This window comes from Syngnathus scovelli, chromosome 20 (genome assembly GCF_024217435.2).
Source record: "Syngnathus scovelli strain Florida chromosome 20, RoL_Ssco_1.2, whole genome shotgun sequence".
NCBI lineage: Eukaryota > Metazoa > Chordata > Actinopteri > Syngnathiformes > Syngnathidae > Syngnathus > Syngnathus scovelli.
Genome location: NC_090866.1, coordinates 1,776,527 through 1,789,670, shown reverse-complemented (window position 1 = coordinate 1,789,670; position 13,144 = coordinate 1,776,527). Strand labels below are relative to the sequence as shown.

Below are 13,144 nucleotides of genomic sequence, written 5' to 3'. Positions count from 1 at the left end.
AACTAATTATGGCAACAAACAGCTCAAGCGGGTTTTTAAATCCAAAAGGGAGGCCAGGAGCGATGAGAGTGAGTAACGAAGTTCAATATTGGGTTTTATTCAGTATCTGGACAGCCTACTGCTGTTCTGGGTCTTGGGATTTGCAACAACTCACTCGCCCCGTGGTTTTGGTCATATCAATATTCAAGGTTTTGATTTTGAGATTTTTATACACAAGACACACGATGGGTTTGGGTCTTTTTGTAGTTTACATGCATGGCCGAATGTATGTTGACCCTGATACCCCCAGAGGTATCGCCGAAATGGTATTGCTTATTTTGTGGAGTGTTTTGGAAGTGGTGTCAATTTTTGTGTATTATGTTGTGTTTGGGGTTGTCATATTAGAAGCAATATTAGTGATAGGAATGGCCATGTATGTTATAAAGATGGTAGCCAGACTTGACCAGCATGCCCGCACCTCTGTCGCGTGGAGATGGCGTACGGCCAAACTCGTACTCTGGTGCATAGTATGGGGGTCATTGTCTGTGTTACTTTGGACCGAAGTGGTGGACCAATTGGCAATGATAACCTGGTTTTTTACATACTCTGTTTTTTTTCCCCTCCCGCCCCGAGAGGCGGGAGGGCGGCAGCCGAGAAGCCCCTCTATTGTATACCGAGGGGCTGGCAGAGGGGTGATTGTTTAATGTGTAACATGAAAAATGTTAAAATTTGTGCTTCCATGTGTTACAGACTGTACACCGTATAACGGATGCACCTAAATGCATCCTATGCGGGATGAGCCACATGAAATTGGCCTGGGTGATCGGGAGATCTTATGTGGGAAACTGTTGTTATCAGGCCGGCTTTAGTTTGGCTTGGCTGGTCCCTGACGGTCTGTATGTAAAAGAGGGAGAGCAGTCCAGCTTGGACCATCTCGGATGGGAAGGATGTGCGGATTTGATGACCACCGCGACTCTGCTCGAGACAACTACAGGGCCCCTGGTGGCACGTACGGTTCTCATGCATGGAGCTGGAGTAACCCACGGCACTATCTGGCCTTTGATTCACATGACCTGGCGTCAACAGAACGGCACCCGATGCGTCACTTCACATTGGCAATGTGGGCGCTGTCTGACAGTGAGCGCTCCTCATCGCGTTGTCCCGACTGACTTTTACACGCACCCAAACGCAGGATATGGATTACACCGACCTATGGGGATGCCCAGCGAGGCCCCTGTGGGGCTTGTCCGGCCTGCGCGTCGGGGAGGAGGACGGTGTGTTGGACATTGGACCCTGGATGGGTCTTACGTCCGGTGCAGAGAGCCATGCGAGGGTTGCATGGGGCGTCGGGATCCAGACGGCAGCCGTACGTATGGAGGGCCTGGCTACAATGATGGTCCTCCCCTCGACTCGCCCACCAGCCCCGTACGGCTGATAAGCCCGCTGGATGTGGATGCAGCTCCTTCTGAGTCTGAGGACGACGATGAGGCTCGAGACGGAGGACGCGGGAGCGAGGCTGAAAATGAGGAGGCAGATGTCGAGAGTGTGGCCACGGGGCGTTCAACACCGGAGCTGAGAGCCCTCGCCGTGGAGAACCACGCTGACGACGACAACGCTGCTAGTCGGTTGTCGCGCCTGATCAACGCCCTCGCAGAGATCGCCCGACAGGGAGACATGGCAGCGGCCTGCCCTACTTCAACGACCGCTGAGGTTGTGAATATCTCAGACGAGGACGACGACATGGCTGTGTAACTCTTGGGGATCAGGGATAATTTATACCTGTTTTCAATCCAAGGGGAGGGTGTCGTGTAACATGGGGGTAGAGATGGTCCAAATGGTAGAATATGGATTGTTCACAGGGATAAATTGACAGAGCTAAAATTCCAAATTTGTCCAAAAGATGGCGCCAGACCAAAACATGAGACCAAAGGAGGGGCCAGAATAAGCTAAACCGGTTAAAATGGATATAAAAAAGGAACACGGTGTCAGAGTGTGAGTCACGCATGGAAGCACAAATGTGATTTTTATTTTTATTTCTTTGCTTGGCTAAAAATGTATTCTGTAACCGCTTTAAGCAATATTATTTGTCAATTTGATCAAGAGACCCGTCACTGAGAATAGTGGCTTCTCAGTGGCGTGACATAAATTGTTTGGAGAAGCACAAATGAAATGTTTATTATGTGATTTTTAATTTTTGATTTCTTTGCTTGGCTAAAAATGTATTCTGTAACCGCTTTAAGCAATATTATTTGTCAATTTGATCAAGAGACCCGTCACAGAGAATAGTGGCTTCTCAGTGGCGTGACATAAATTGTTTGGAGAAGCACAAATGAAATGTTTATTATGTGATTTTTATTTTTTGATTTTTTTGCTTGGCAAAGAATGTATTCTGTAACCGCTTTAAAGCAATTCGATCAATTCATGTAACAGAAAGTAGGTCAAAGGTGAAAAGGGGAAGTGAAAGGTTTTACCACTAGCTGTGCATTTGGTGGAAAGTACTGCGTGGTCAGGGCGGAAACAGCGGCTGAAGGCCACAGATAACAAAGCGTGGGGAGGCAGGCCAGTTCCCCCTATGGGGCGTGGGAAACTGGCCTGTTCCCTGCTATAGGCGTGGGAACTGGGCAGTCTTACCCTATAGGGAAAGTACCGGAGAAAAGAAAGGGGAGGGGGGGGACGGAGAGGTCTATAAAAGGTCCTGCTGGAGAAGCTTCAGGGCTTTTCCCCCCAAAAGAGCTCTGATACGTGAAGAGGCCCGGAGGAGTTTCAAGATTTTTTCCAAAGTCCCAAAGATCTTTGTGTGAGACGCAGGATCACTGGACTGAAATTAACTTGGATTTACTCCTAAAAATTGGACTGGACAACTTTAAACGAGAAATTGGTGAGGATGACCGTTTTTATGTATTTTAGCGAGAGGGGGGAATAGTCATCGGGCCGCCGGCTTCCTCGTGGCCAGCCTGTTTCTCTAATTTGGATTTTAGAAGCAAGATCGAACTGATCACTCGACTTTGCTTCCACCAAAAATAGCACGCAACTGGTATTTACCTCTTCCCTTTTTTATGAACTGTGTTTTGCAATCGAATTGTTCTGGGATTGAATGATTTTATTAACACGGGTATCAGTGAGTGTGAAGTTGTTCAGTTTCTGGAGTAATTGAGATTTGTAATTCTATTCCATGTTTCTTCAATAAATGTGTTTTGTATATTACTTACTTCGTTGTGCGCGGATTTGTACTAAATATGCAACCGAAGGCTCAGGCCCGCTTCCCCTTTTTGACGGGCCGCGTAAAAAGGAACTCCGAACAAGTTAGAGACTTAAATAACTTCCGTAGTTATCTGAGCCACGAGTGAATTTCGATCTGTTCGAAAGTTGTTTCGTCTGAATAAAATTAAAGGAAGTGTTTAAATCAGATTATTGGTTTTGTGTACAACGGAAAGTTATTTAACTATTTGAAAGGCTCAGGCCCGCTTCCCCTTTTTTGACGGGCCGCGTAAAAAGTAACTCTGAGCCAGTTGGAGAATTAAATAACTTTCGTAAATATTTAAAGGAGGAGTGGATTTCGTTAGAAGTGAATTGTTGGAAATTTACTTCTTCTAAAAAAAATAACGACGACGGTTGAAATAAATCAGTGGAGTTGGAGGAGAATAAAAATATTTCGATTGTCCGTCGGGCGCGGCTCAGTTCCCCTTTTTGACGGGCCGCGTAAAAAGTAACTCTGAGCAAGTTAGAGAATTAAATAACTTTCGCAAATATTTAAGGGAAGAGTGGATTTCGTTAAAAGTGAATTGTTGGAAATTTACTTCTTCTAAATAAAATAACGACGATGATTAAAATAAATCAGTGAAGTTGGTGGAGGATAAAAGTATTTCGATTGTCCGTCGGACGCGGCCCAGTTCCCCTTTTTGTCGGGCCGCGTCAAAAGTTAAATAGGACACGATCAAAAAATAGACTTGCCTTCCAAATTAATTATTGGGCAAAGCTAAATACAGCACGACATTTTTATTCGGTTTAAGAAAGTCGCTATTTTTTCCGAAGCAATTAAGTGGGGTGAAGAACTCCGACAGTCAAGTGCTAGATCTACGTATACGAAGTTAGAATTAATCATATAGGGTGCATTAATTTTCTTCTTAAATGCTATTATTGTCACGCTTTTATTAATTCGATTCTCCTTCGAATAAAAAAGTTGGTCGGCTCGCTGCATGAGCGACCAAGTGGAACGGACCCATATTAACATTTACTTCGGCGAAACTAGTGCTTGGGTGCGCTATACAAACGAATCCCTGAGGTCTTAACAAAGACATCTAAAAAATATCCGTAACGAATAAGAACTTCAAACATTAGCGGGGAGCCATCAATACGATGCGGTCACTTCGAAGTCCTGCCTCGAATTGAGTTACTCGGCACGCGCTTCGGGTGACTTGAGAGGGATTGGCGTCGTACAGAAATTAGATTGATTCCGGAGGAGTTAATTTAACTCGGGTGGTTAGATTACGGACGAATCTCCGAACCCGGCTAAAATAAACCCGTTACTGGGAAGCCTGGGGCACCTTAATCCGAGAGGTGCGTTTGACAGGGGGTATGAGTGGGCTGAATAGAAAGCCCTTGTCCTCTAGTCTAAACATCTCAGGGGATGTTTTACGATCTTGTGATAAGGAGGACAAGGTAAGGTATTTATTACCTGTTGCATTCCAACATAATCCTATGATAAAGATAACCTGGAAAACCCTAACATCTCCCTCCTGTTTTATCATATGATTATGCTACCCCAAACAACAAAGACAAGTAAGAAAAAAAAACATATATATATATATATGTATAATGAAGAAAGAAGAATAGGAAAAATAAAAACAACAAACAATGATAGCAACACTTTCCAGTGAAGATGAGGCATTACCTCAAACTTATTGTGTAAGCGAAAAACCTGCTGGCCAGATGTTATTAGCAGGAAAATTCTTACACGGCCCCGTTGCCACAGGCGACCAGAATGCTATCAATAAAAAATAAAAAGAAAAACACAGAAACAGTACATCATTGTATCCATCACTTGTGAAGCATTTTCGATGGTCAAATCAACAAGTTTCCGTACTACATACTCAACAAAACAGCATCTACGCAATCCACGTCTCATTATCATTATCACAACTGTCACGTCTAAGAAGTTGTATATGTGCCCGTGTTTTCGTCAGCTGATGATGTTCTAGTCTGTAGGTGAGGTCTGTCACACACACTGGCGCACACACTCGTGTCCAGTTGGCAGGCAGCATCGGACAACTTTTGTGACCACAAAACCATGATCCGTACTGAACAGGCACGTGCACTCATAGGATGCAGGTGAGGCAGTGCCTCTGAACTTCTGAATGAAGTAGGTCCCGTCCGATGGTGCAGCCATGTTGGTAGTAGAGCCCTTACACCTTGAAAACGGCTCTCTCATCCTGGCACACAGCGGTGATGTCCAAAGCTCCCATCCAGTTTCCTTCTGGAGAGCAGTCGTCGTTAATGCATTTGTGGGTCCTGCAACCTTGGGTGCAACATGTGTAGTCAGCAAGACTTGGAATGGTCCCTCGCGTCGTGGCTGGCCCAGTTCCTTCCTTTGATGACCTCGATGTAGACCCAGTCTCCTGGATTGATGGGGTTGTCGACCTGTGAGGAGGAAAGATCAAGCGGCAGTAAATTTGTCTTTGACACAGTTTGAGCGTCCTGATCATATAATCTGCCAAGGACTGCTCTTCATCTGTTGTTTGCAACTCTCGTAGTCAATTGTAGTGCCCATTTAACTGGCAAATAGGAATGTTTGCGGGAAGAGTTTGAACACTTCCTAATGATTCCCTTTAACCAAAAACTATTTATGACAGGGGCGTTCCCATTTATTGCCTCCTGGTTTAAAAGAGATTGTCTTACCCATGCCTTCTTTCTCCTCACACGCTCGCACCCACACAGGGTGTGAACACACACACACACACACACACACACACACGCACACACACACACACACACACACACACACACACACACACACACACACACACACACACACACACGCACGCACCCACGCAGACAAAGAGATTCTAATCCATCTCTCATGTAGCTTCTCTTGATAGAATCTCCTATTGGTAACTGTATAGCAGACGTTTTAGCATATAATCCCATACTCTGCTCTCTCACTTCTACTTTTCCATGTCGGTGCAGTCGTAGGTGGCCCCTATTGCAGTCATTGTCTTGTTAACTGTCGCCGTGTGGCTCCTATGCATGATTGTGTGAATGTCAAAAATTGAACGTACCTAACTTTCTGACCATCCAACCTCCACTGTGGTGCAAAAAAAAAAAACTTACTATTGTATTGAGTAGGTACATTGAGCAACCTAGCTTCCTCCTGACTGCCAAATGTCCTGTTCTAAAATTTATATAACTCGACCTCTACGTCTTAAGCTTGATGAGCCAAAATATAAGATCTTGCTCTTGTTTCCTACCGTTTTAGCCTATTTGTTTTATCCAAATCCGTTCAATCTCTGATTATAATCTGTAGCCCTACGTATTTTTCAAATTTTTATTTATTTATTTATCAAATCTCCTCAGTTCTGTCAAACTCAGTGCACAATGAACCTCCCTTCCACTTTGAACCAAGCTCCACCAAATTTGGTAACGCCAAGGAGTGCGATTTGGTTGTCGGACACTCCAAGTCCATTTCTTTTTGCCGCACTTCACCCTCTCACGTTGGTGTTCTTTGGCTGTTGCTTCAGAGCGACCCCATCCATCACTCTTGAATGAGTCCATTGTTCAAATGAGTCAATTTTCATCATTGTGAGTTCCTCCGCTTTTCACTGTCTTTTCTCGTCCCCGAGGATGTTGTCTGTCCTCCGGAGTGTACTTGTCCTCCTCCAAGCACAACAGCAGTCTTTTCTTGTCCTTCGCCAAAGGTCAAAGGTGCTTCAGAGCCAGGCACCATTTTGTGGTTGTTCACGGCTGCAGGCGAAGTCTTGGATTGGGTTTCAGGGACTCTGAGACTGAGAATGACAGGCTGGGACGTCAAACTTGTAAGACTATCTCCAAATGTAGCTGCTTCCATCAATTTGCTGGTAACATTTATTTACCAAACTTCAAATTCTCCTAATAACAGCGGTCTCGTTTTTATATCGTAAATCCTGCAACTCATCCTATTTTTGAGCTACATTTTATCTATAGTTCCAATTTAATCGGACAGTATGTTGTCTTCAGTATCATTATTGAAAATCAACTCATCGAGGTCTGCTTTCCACATCAAGCCCTGATCTGTATGTCTTGACCTCTCACATGTTATTGTCATGCTTGCTAAAAAATGTGACTTAGAGTATGGTGCTGTGAATTCTCAATCTTCCCAGTGAAATTGGATCCTGTTAGCCTGCAATTGTCCAAATCAAAAATGTTTTCTTTTAACTGTCTTTCTTTTGAACCTCTAAATCTCTCGTGTTGCTAACCTATCTACACAAGAACAAAAAAATTACCACAATATAACACCAAATGTATTCGAAAATTCATTGTCATAAAGTGTTGTATTATTACTATCTTCCACTATCTGTCCTACTCACTCCCCCCCTTCTGAGGCTTGGCAACGCCCATGCCTCACACCTTGACAAACTTTTTGGGAGAATGCGTTCTTTACTACATACGATTCCATCATCATTTAATTTGACTTTCTTTCCAAAACGCTTCTCAATTTCTCAGTTCACACATCTTCTACATGTGTTACTGGTTCTCCAGTTTTTTTTTTCTAGTTAATTATCAATCCAAAAGCTACGTGTTTCTTTCTAACATTTAACCTGCTCAAAATCACTCTTTCATCAAAGTCGCTCTACTAATTCTCTATAGTAGTCGCCAACGACTTCAACCATTCAACCTGTAATTTCTTTTCATTCAGGCTATCATTCATCAATGTTCATTTGCATCTCACACGCAGTCTCCAAAAAGGAGTCTTTCTATCACATTGGTCCCAATTCATCCAAGCTCACCACACAACATTCATATATCATTTTCAACTCAGGTTTCCTGGTAGAACAATCCACCAATTCAAAAAAAACTTAACTACAACAAACAATTGGCAAATTAATCTGAATTTTTTTCTTTGTTTTTAAATTTGAAGAACTCAATCTCTCAGATTTAGCTTGCATTTAGAATTTTGTATAATCTTATAACACAACCAATCAATTATTCCTATTAAATGTAGCATTGCAAAATCTTAAATTCACAATTTAGCTTCTTCCAATTCCTGAAAGCATGTTTTGTCATTTTTTTTTCTTCGAATTTCTCATGTGGGCTCGACACTTAACATGCACTAGTGTGGATTAGTTTCTGCTTGCAAACAGATTTCTCTCTTTTTCCTCTCATTTTTATCTTTCAAAATCATTTCTGTTCTGCGGTGCAAATTGGATAGACCACAGTCTAGCAATTTTTTTTTTATACTAAAACTTTAGCCAATGTTCATCATTTTAACATATACGCACACACATGCACAGCTCTCGCATGCAAAAGGTAGTTTCCAGCACCAATGATTCGTCACAGGCTGGCCATTTCCTGTGGTCGATCATGAGCTGGTCCCTCCCATGCACACAAGGACAGCACATTCTAATTTTATTTATTTGTTGCATTCCTTTACCACTTGATTTGCATATTTTAACTTCAGTGTAACACAATTTGAGCTCTAGTCATTTGTAATTTGGGCATACAAACAGCATTGTCATACTTCTTGGATGGACAGGACTTCTAATAATCTAAAAAAAATTCTAATAATCTGACAATGACATGTTTTGCTGTCATATGGGCATCTATTCTTTCTTTCTCTGTATGAGCATAAGCGGTCAAAGATGAGGAAGCTTGTCATGCTAAAAATATGGCTTTTCCTCTGCTCCTTCCTCCACCCTTGGATTGATATAATTTTTGCAAAACGACACTCTCGTGCGAAGTGTCCTCGTCTCCCACAGTTCCAACAGTTGTCAGAATCTCGTGGGGGTTTTGAATTATATGGCGGCCTGCGACCTTGTTGGCCTCTACCTCTTCCTCCGCCTTTCTGGGACCCTTGGAAGAAGACTGTTGTATCTTCATCTAGTTCATCATCATCATTATCTAGATGAAATACATCAGAACTTTTGCCTTTTTTGATCACTTTTTCAGCATGTCTGGCCCATTGCATAGTTGTTGTCACACTTGCAACATCCATCCATCCATCCATCCATCTTCTTCCGCTTATCCGGGGTCGGGTCGCGGGGGCAACAGCTTCAGGAGGGACTCCCAGACTTCCCTCTCCCCAGCCACTTCATCCAGCTCATCCCGGGGGATCCCAAGGCGTTCCCAGGCCAGCTGAGAGACATAGTCTCTCCAGCGCGTCCTGGGTCGTCCCCGGGGTCTCCTACCGGTGGGACATGCCCGGAACACCTCCCCAGGGAGGCGTCCAGGAGGCATCCTGATAAGATGCCCGAGCCACCTCATCTGGCTCCTCTCAACGTGGAGGAGTAGCGACTCTACTCCGAGTCTCTCCCGGATGACCGAGCTTCTCACCCTATCTCTAAGGGAGAGCCCGGACATCCTGCGGAGAAAACTCATTTCGGCCGCTTGTATCCGAGATCTCGTTCTTTCGGTCACGACCCATAGCTCGTGACCATAGGTGAGGGTAGGAGCGTAAATCGACCGGTAAATTGAGAGCTTTGCCTTTTGGCTCAGCTCTCTCTTCACCACAACGGACCGGTACAGGGTCCGCATTACTTGCAACATCCACTTCCACCAAATGTTTCCTCACCCAGTTGCCTATTTCAGGGCGGAAATTAGTGAGGAGCGCATTTTTAAGCTGTTGTTGATAAGCACTCTCAGCTGTATCATTGAATGGGATGCCACTATGCACCCTGAATTATTTTTCAAATCTCAATTGAATGGCGGCCTCATCACTTTTCAACTTTCTATCTTTTGTCTTTTGGATTTGTTCTCTTCTTTCTTGTGAAGCTTTCAACCACATTTTAGCACAATCCAATTCACTCTCTTTTCTTTTCTTTTTCAGTCCATTTTTCTTTCTATCCACACTCTCTTCTAAAACATCAACTACTATCTTCCACACTTCAACTCTCAACTTCCCTTCTACTCCATACTTTTTCTTCCACTTCGGCATATATTGCATACAATTAAGAAATCTACTTGCCATGTACTTCTCATCTCCGTCAAGAGGTAGAGATTTACCGTTTTTATTTCCCATCTTAATTCTAGTAGTTTTAGGTTTTACAATCTCTGTCTCAAAAATATTATTATTATTATTACTATTATTACTTATTTATTTCTTTGAGGATCCTCAATGCAGGTTTAAATTGACCTTTCAACAAATTACTAGCCTGTATTATTGCCGTGGATCAACGCTAGAACTGCTTTTTAGTTAATTTATCCTACCAGTCACACACTCAATCACACTAACTCCAGCGCTTTTTTATTTATTTATTTATTTATTTTTTTTTAGGCCTCATGGCTCGAACAAACCAAAGCCGTATCTCATAGCTCGGACAAACCAAAGCCGTATCTCATAGCTCGGATAAACCAAAGCCGTATCTCATAGCTCGGACAAACCAAAGCCGTATCCCATAGCTCGGACAAACCAAAGCCGTATCTCATAGCTCGGACAAACCAAAGCCGTATCTTTAGCGCTTTAACTTACTTGTCCCCTGGTTCGTTGCACCGCCGGATCCCGTCAATCCACCTCTGTCAGACGAAGGCAGACCTAAGATGCTGGCCCAGCGAAGAATTCTCTTCCCAGGACTTTCTTTTCTAGGTCCTCCTAATGGACGCTGGCTTGTCGACAATGCAGCACGTCCTCCTTCGCCGGTCAGATGGTGGGTATGAGGATCCCGGGTTTCGGCACCAAAATGTTAGAGATTTGCTCACTCCAACTTATTTTGCAAGAACCACACGGTAGACAAGCAAGTTCTTTTAGACACCTGCAGGTGGAGAGATCACTCGCTACAGGAATGAAATCTGGAGCCTCTCCCAACTGCAAAGGCATATTTATTAAGAGAAAGAGTGGGGGTATGAGTGGGCTGAATAGAAAGCCCTTGTCCTCTAGTCTAAACATCTCAGGGGATGTTTTACGATCTTGTGATAAGGAGGACAAGGTAAGGTATTTATTACCTGTTGCTTTCCAACATAATCCTATGATAAAGATAACCTGGAAAACCCTAACAATAGTTTCCGCATCACAAGTCGAAGGAATCAGATGAATCTTAGAAATACGGAGGTGAAAAAAACCCCGCAGTTCTTATGTTCTTAATGTGATTTTGAAAGGAGAACGTTCGGTTAAATATAACCCAGAGATTAGTTACAGTATCACTGTATATATACAGTTATCAACATCTCAGTTTTATCTGGGTTAAGACGTAGGAAATTAAGAGACATCTGTTAGGGTTGATAGATTAGTTTGAGCCGATGATTATATTGGAATGTGACCTGTAATAATTGACCAAACTTGTCCTGTCTTAAAGTAGTAGAACAAAGTGCTAAGATCCTTTGAAGTGATTGACCAGCTGCAGAGGAAGCAATCAAAGTTGTTCTGTTTACACAACATCATTAAACACCGCCTGCTATGATTTGACCTGAGGCCAGGGGTTTCAACCCCATCCTGTCCACTCTCCCCCCCACCCTGCTTCTCTCAATAAATATGCTCTTGCAAGACAGCAAAGTCAGACTTGGTTCAATGATCGCTGTATGCACAGTGACGAACGAGCTCTCCACTTGCAAGTGTTCAAAAGGCATACTGTCTCCCGTGTGGTTCTTGCAAAATAAGTTAGAGTGGGCACCACTCTAACATTTTGGTGCCGTGACCCAGATCCCTCACATGGTTGAGAGAGTGACTGGTAGGATAAATTGACTAAAGAGCAGTACTAGTAAATAACACAGGCAAGAAATTTGTTGAAAGGTCAATTTAAACCTGCATTGAGGATGCTCAAAGAAAAAAAATTGAAAAAAAAATTTAAAAAACTAAAACTACTAAAATTAAGATGGGAAAAGAAAACTGCAAATCTCTTGAAGTAGATGAGAAGTACATGGCGAGTAGATTTCTTAATTGTATGTGAGACCTGCCGAAGTGGAAGAAAAAGTATGGAGCAGAAGGAAAGTTGAAGTTGAAATGTGGAAGAAGTGGTAAAATTTTTGGAGGAGAATGGCTGGGAAGAAAAGTAACTGAGAAAGGAAAGAAAAGAGAGAATTGAAATGTGCTGGAGTGTGTTTGAAAGCTTCACAATAGAGAAGAGAACAAATTGAAGGGAAAACATATAAAGATGAAACGTGATAATGTCACGTGTTTGTCAGACCAGAACACAATAAGGCCCCAGTGCGCAGGTGCAAGGTCGCAGCTCAAGCCGCGGCTCAAGCAAAGGGGCAAGAGGAGCTTCCACTACTATGCAAATCATGTATCTAAATTTAGACCTGAAATCTCCCCCATATGACAGCAAAACATGTCATTGTCAGATTATTAGAACATTTTCTAGATTATTAGAACTCCTGTGCATACAAGACTTATGACAATGCTGATTGTATGGCCAATGACCAGAGATCAAATTGTGTGTCCACACTTAAGTTAAAATTTGCAAATCAAGTGGTAAAGAAATACAACTTGCTTCTAAAAGATAAATAAAGAATTAGAATGTGCTGTCCTCGCGTGCGTGGGCGGGACCAGCTTCATGATCGACTGCAGGAACTGGCCAGCCTGTGACGAATCATTGGTGCCGGGCCCCCACCCCTCGCGCGCGAGAGCTGTGCATGTGTGTGCGTATGTGTTGAAATGATGAAATTGGCTAAACTTTTAGTGCAAAGAAATTTGCTAGACTATGGTCTATCCAATTTGCACTGCAAAACAGAAAGAATTTTGAAAAATAAAAAAGAGAAAAAGAAAGAAATCTGCGGGCAGAAACTGGTTCACACTAGTGCTCATTAGTGTCTCACCTTGAAGAGAAATTCGAATGACATAGAAAACATGTTTTCAGGAATTGGATGAATCAAAATTGTGAATTTAAGACATTGCAATTCTTGATTTAATAGGAATAATTGGTTGTGTTACAAGATTATACCAACTTCTACACGTGAGTTAGATCCGAGAGATTGAGTTCTTTAAATTTAAAAACAAGGAAAAAAATTCTGATTAATTTGTCAGCAGCTTTTATGTGTTGAGTTT

General features: G+C 42.8%; 1 long non-coding RNA gene across 1 annotated transcript in view; it reads left to right on the top strand.

Annotated features, from left to right (window-relative positions):
- The first annotated feature begins 2,391 nt into the window (after positions 1–2,391).
- LOC137839769 (uncharacterized) overlaps positions 2,392–13,144 on the top strand; it is a 203,226-nt gene continuing 192,473 nt past the window's right edge. Inside the window, exon 1 of the long non-coding RNA XR_011085968.1 lies at positions 2,392–2,857. This is a non-coding gene — a long non-coding RNA (uncharacterized lncRNA). The remainder of the gene's footprint in view (positions 2,858–13,144) is intronic.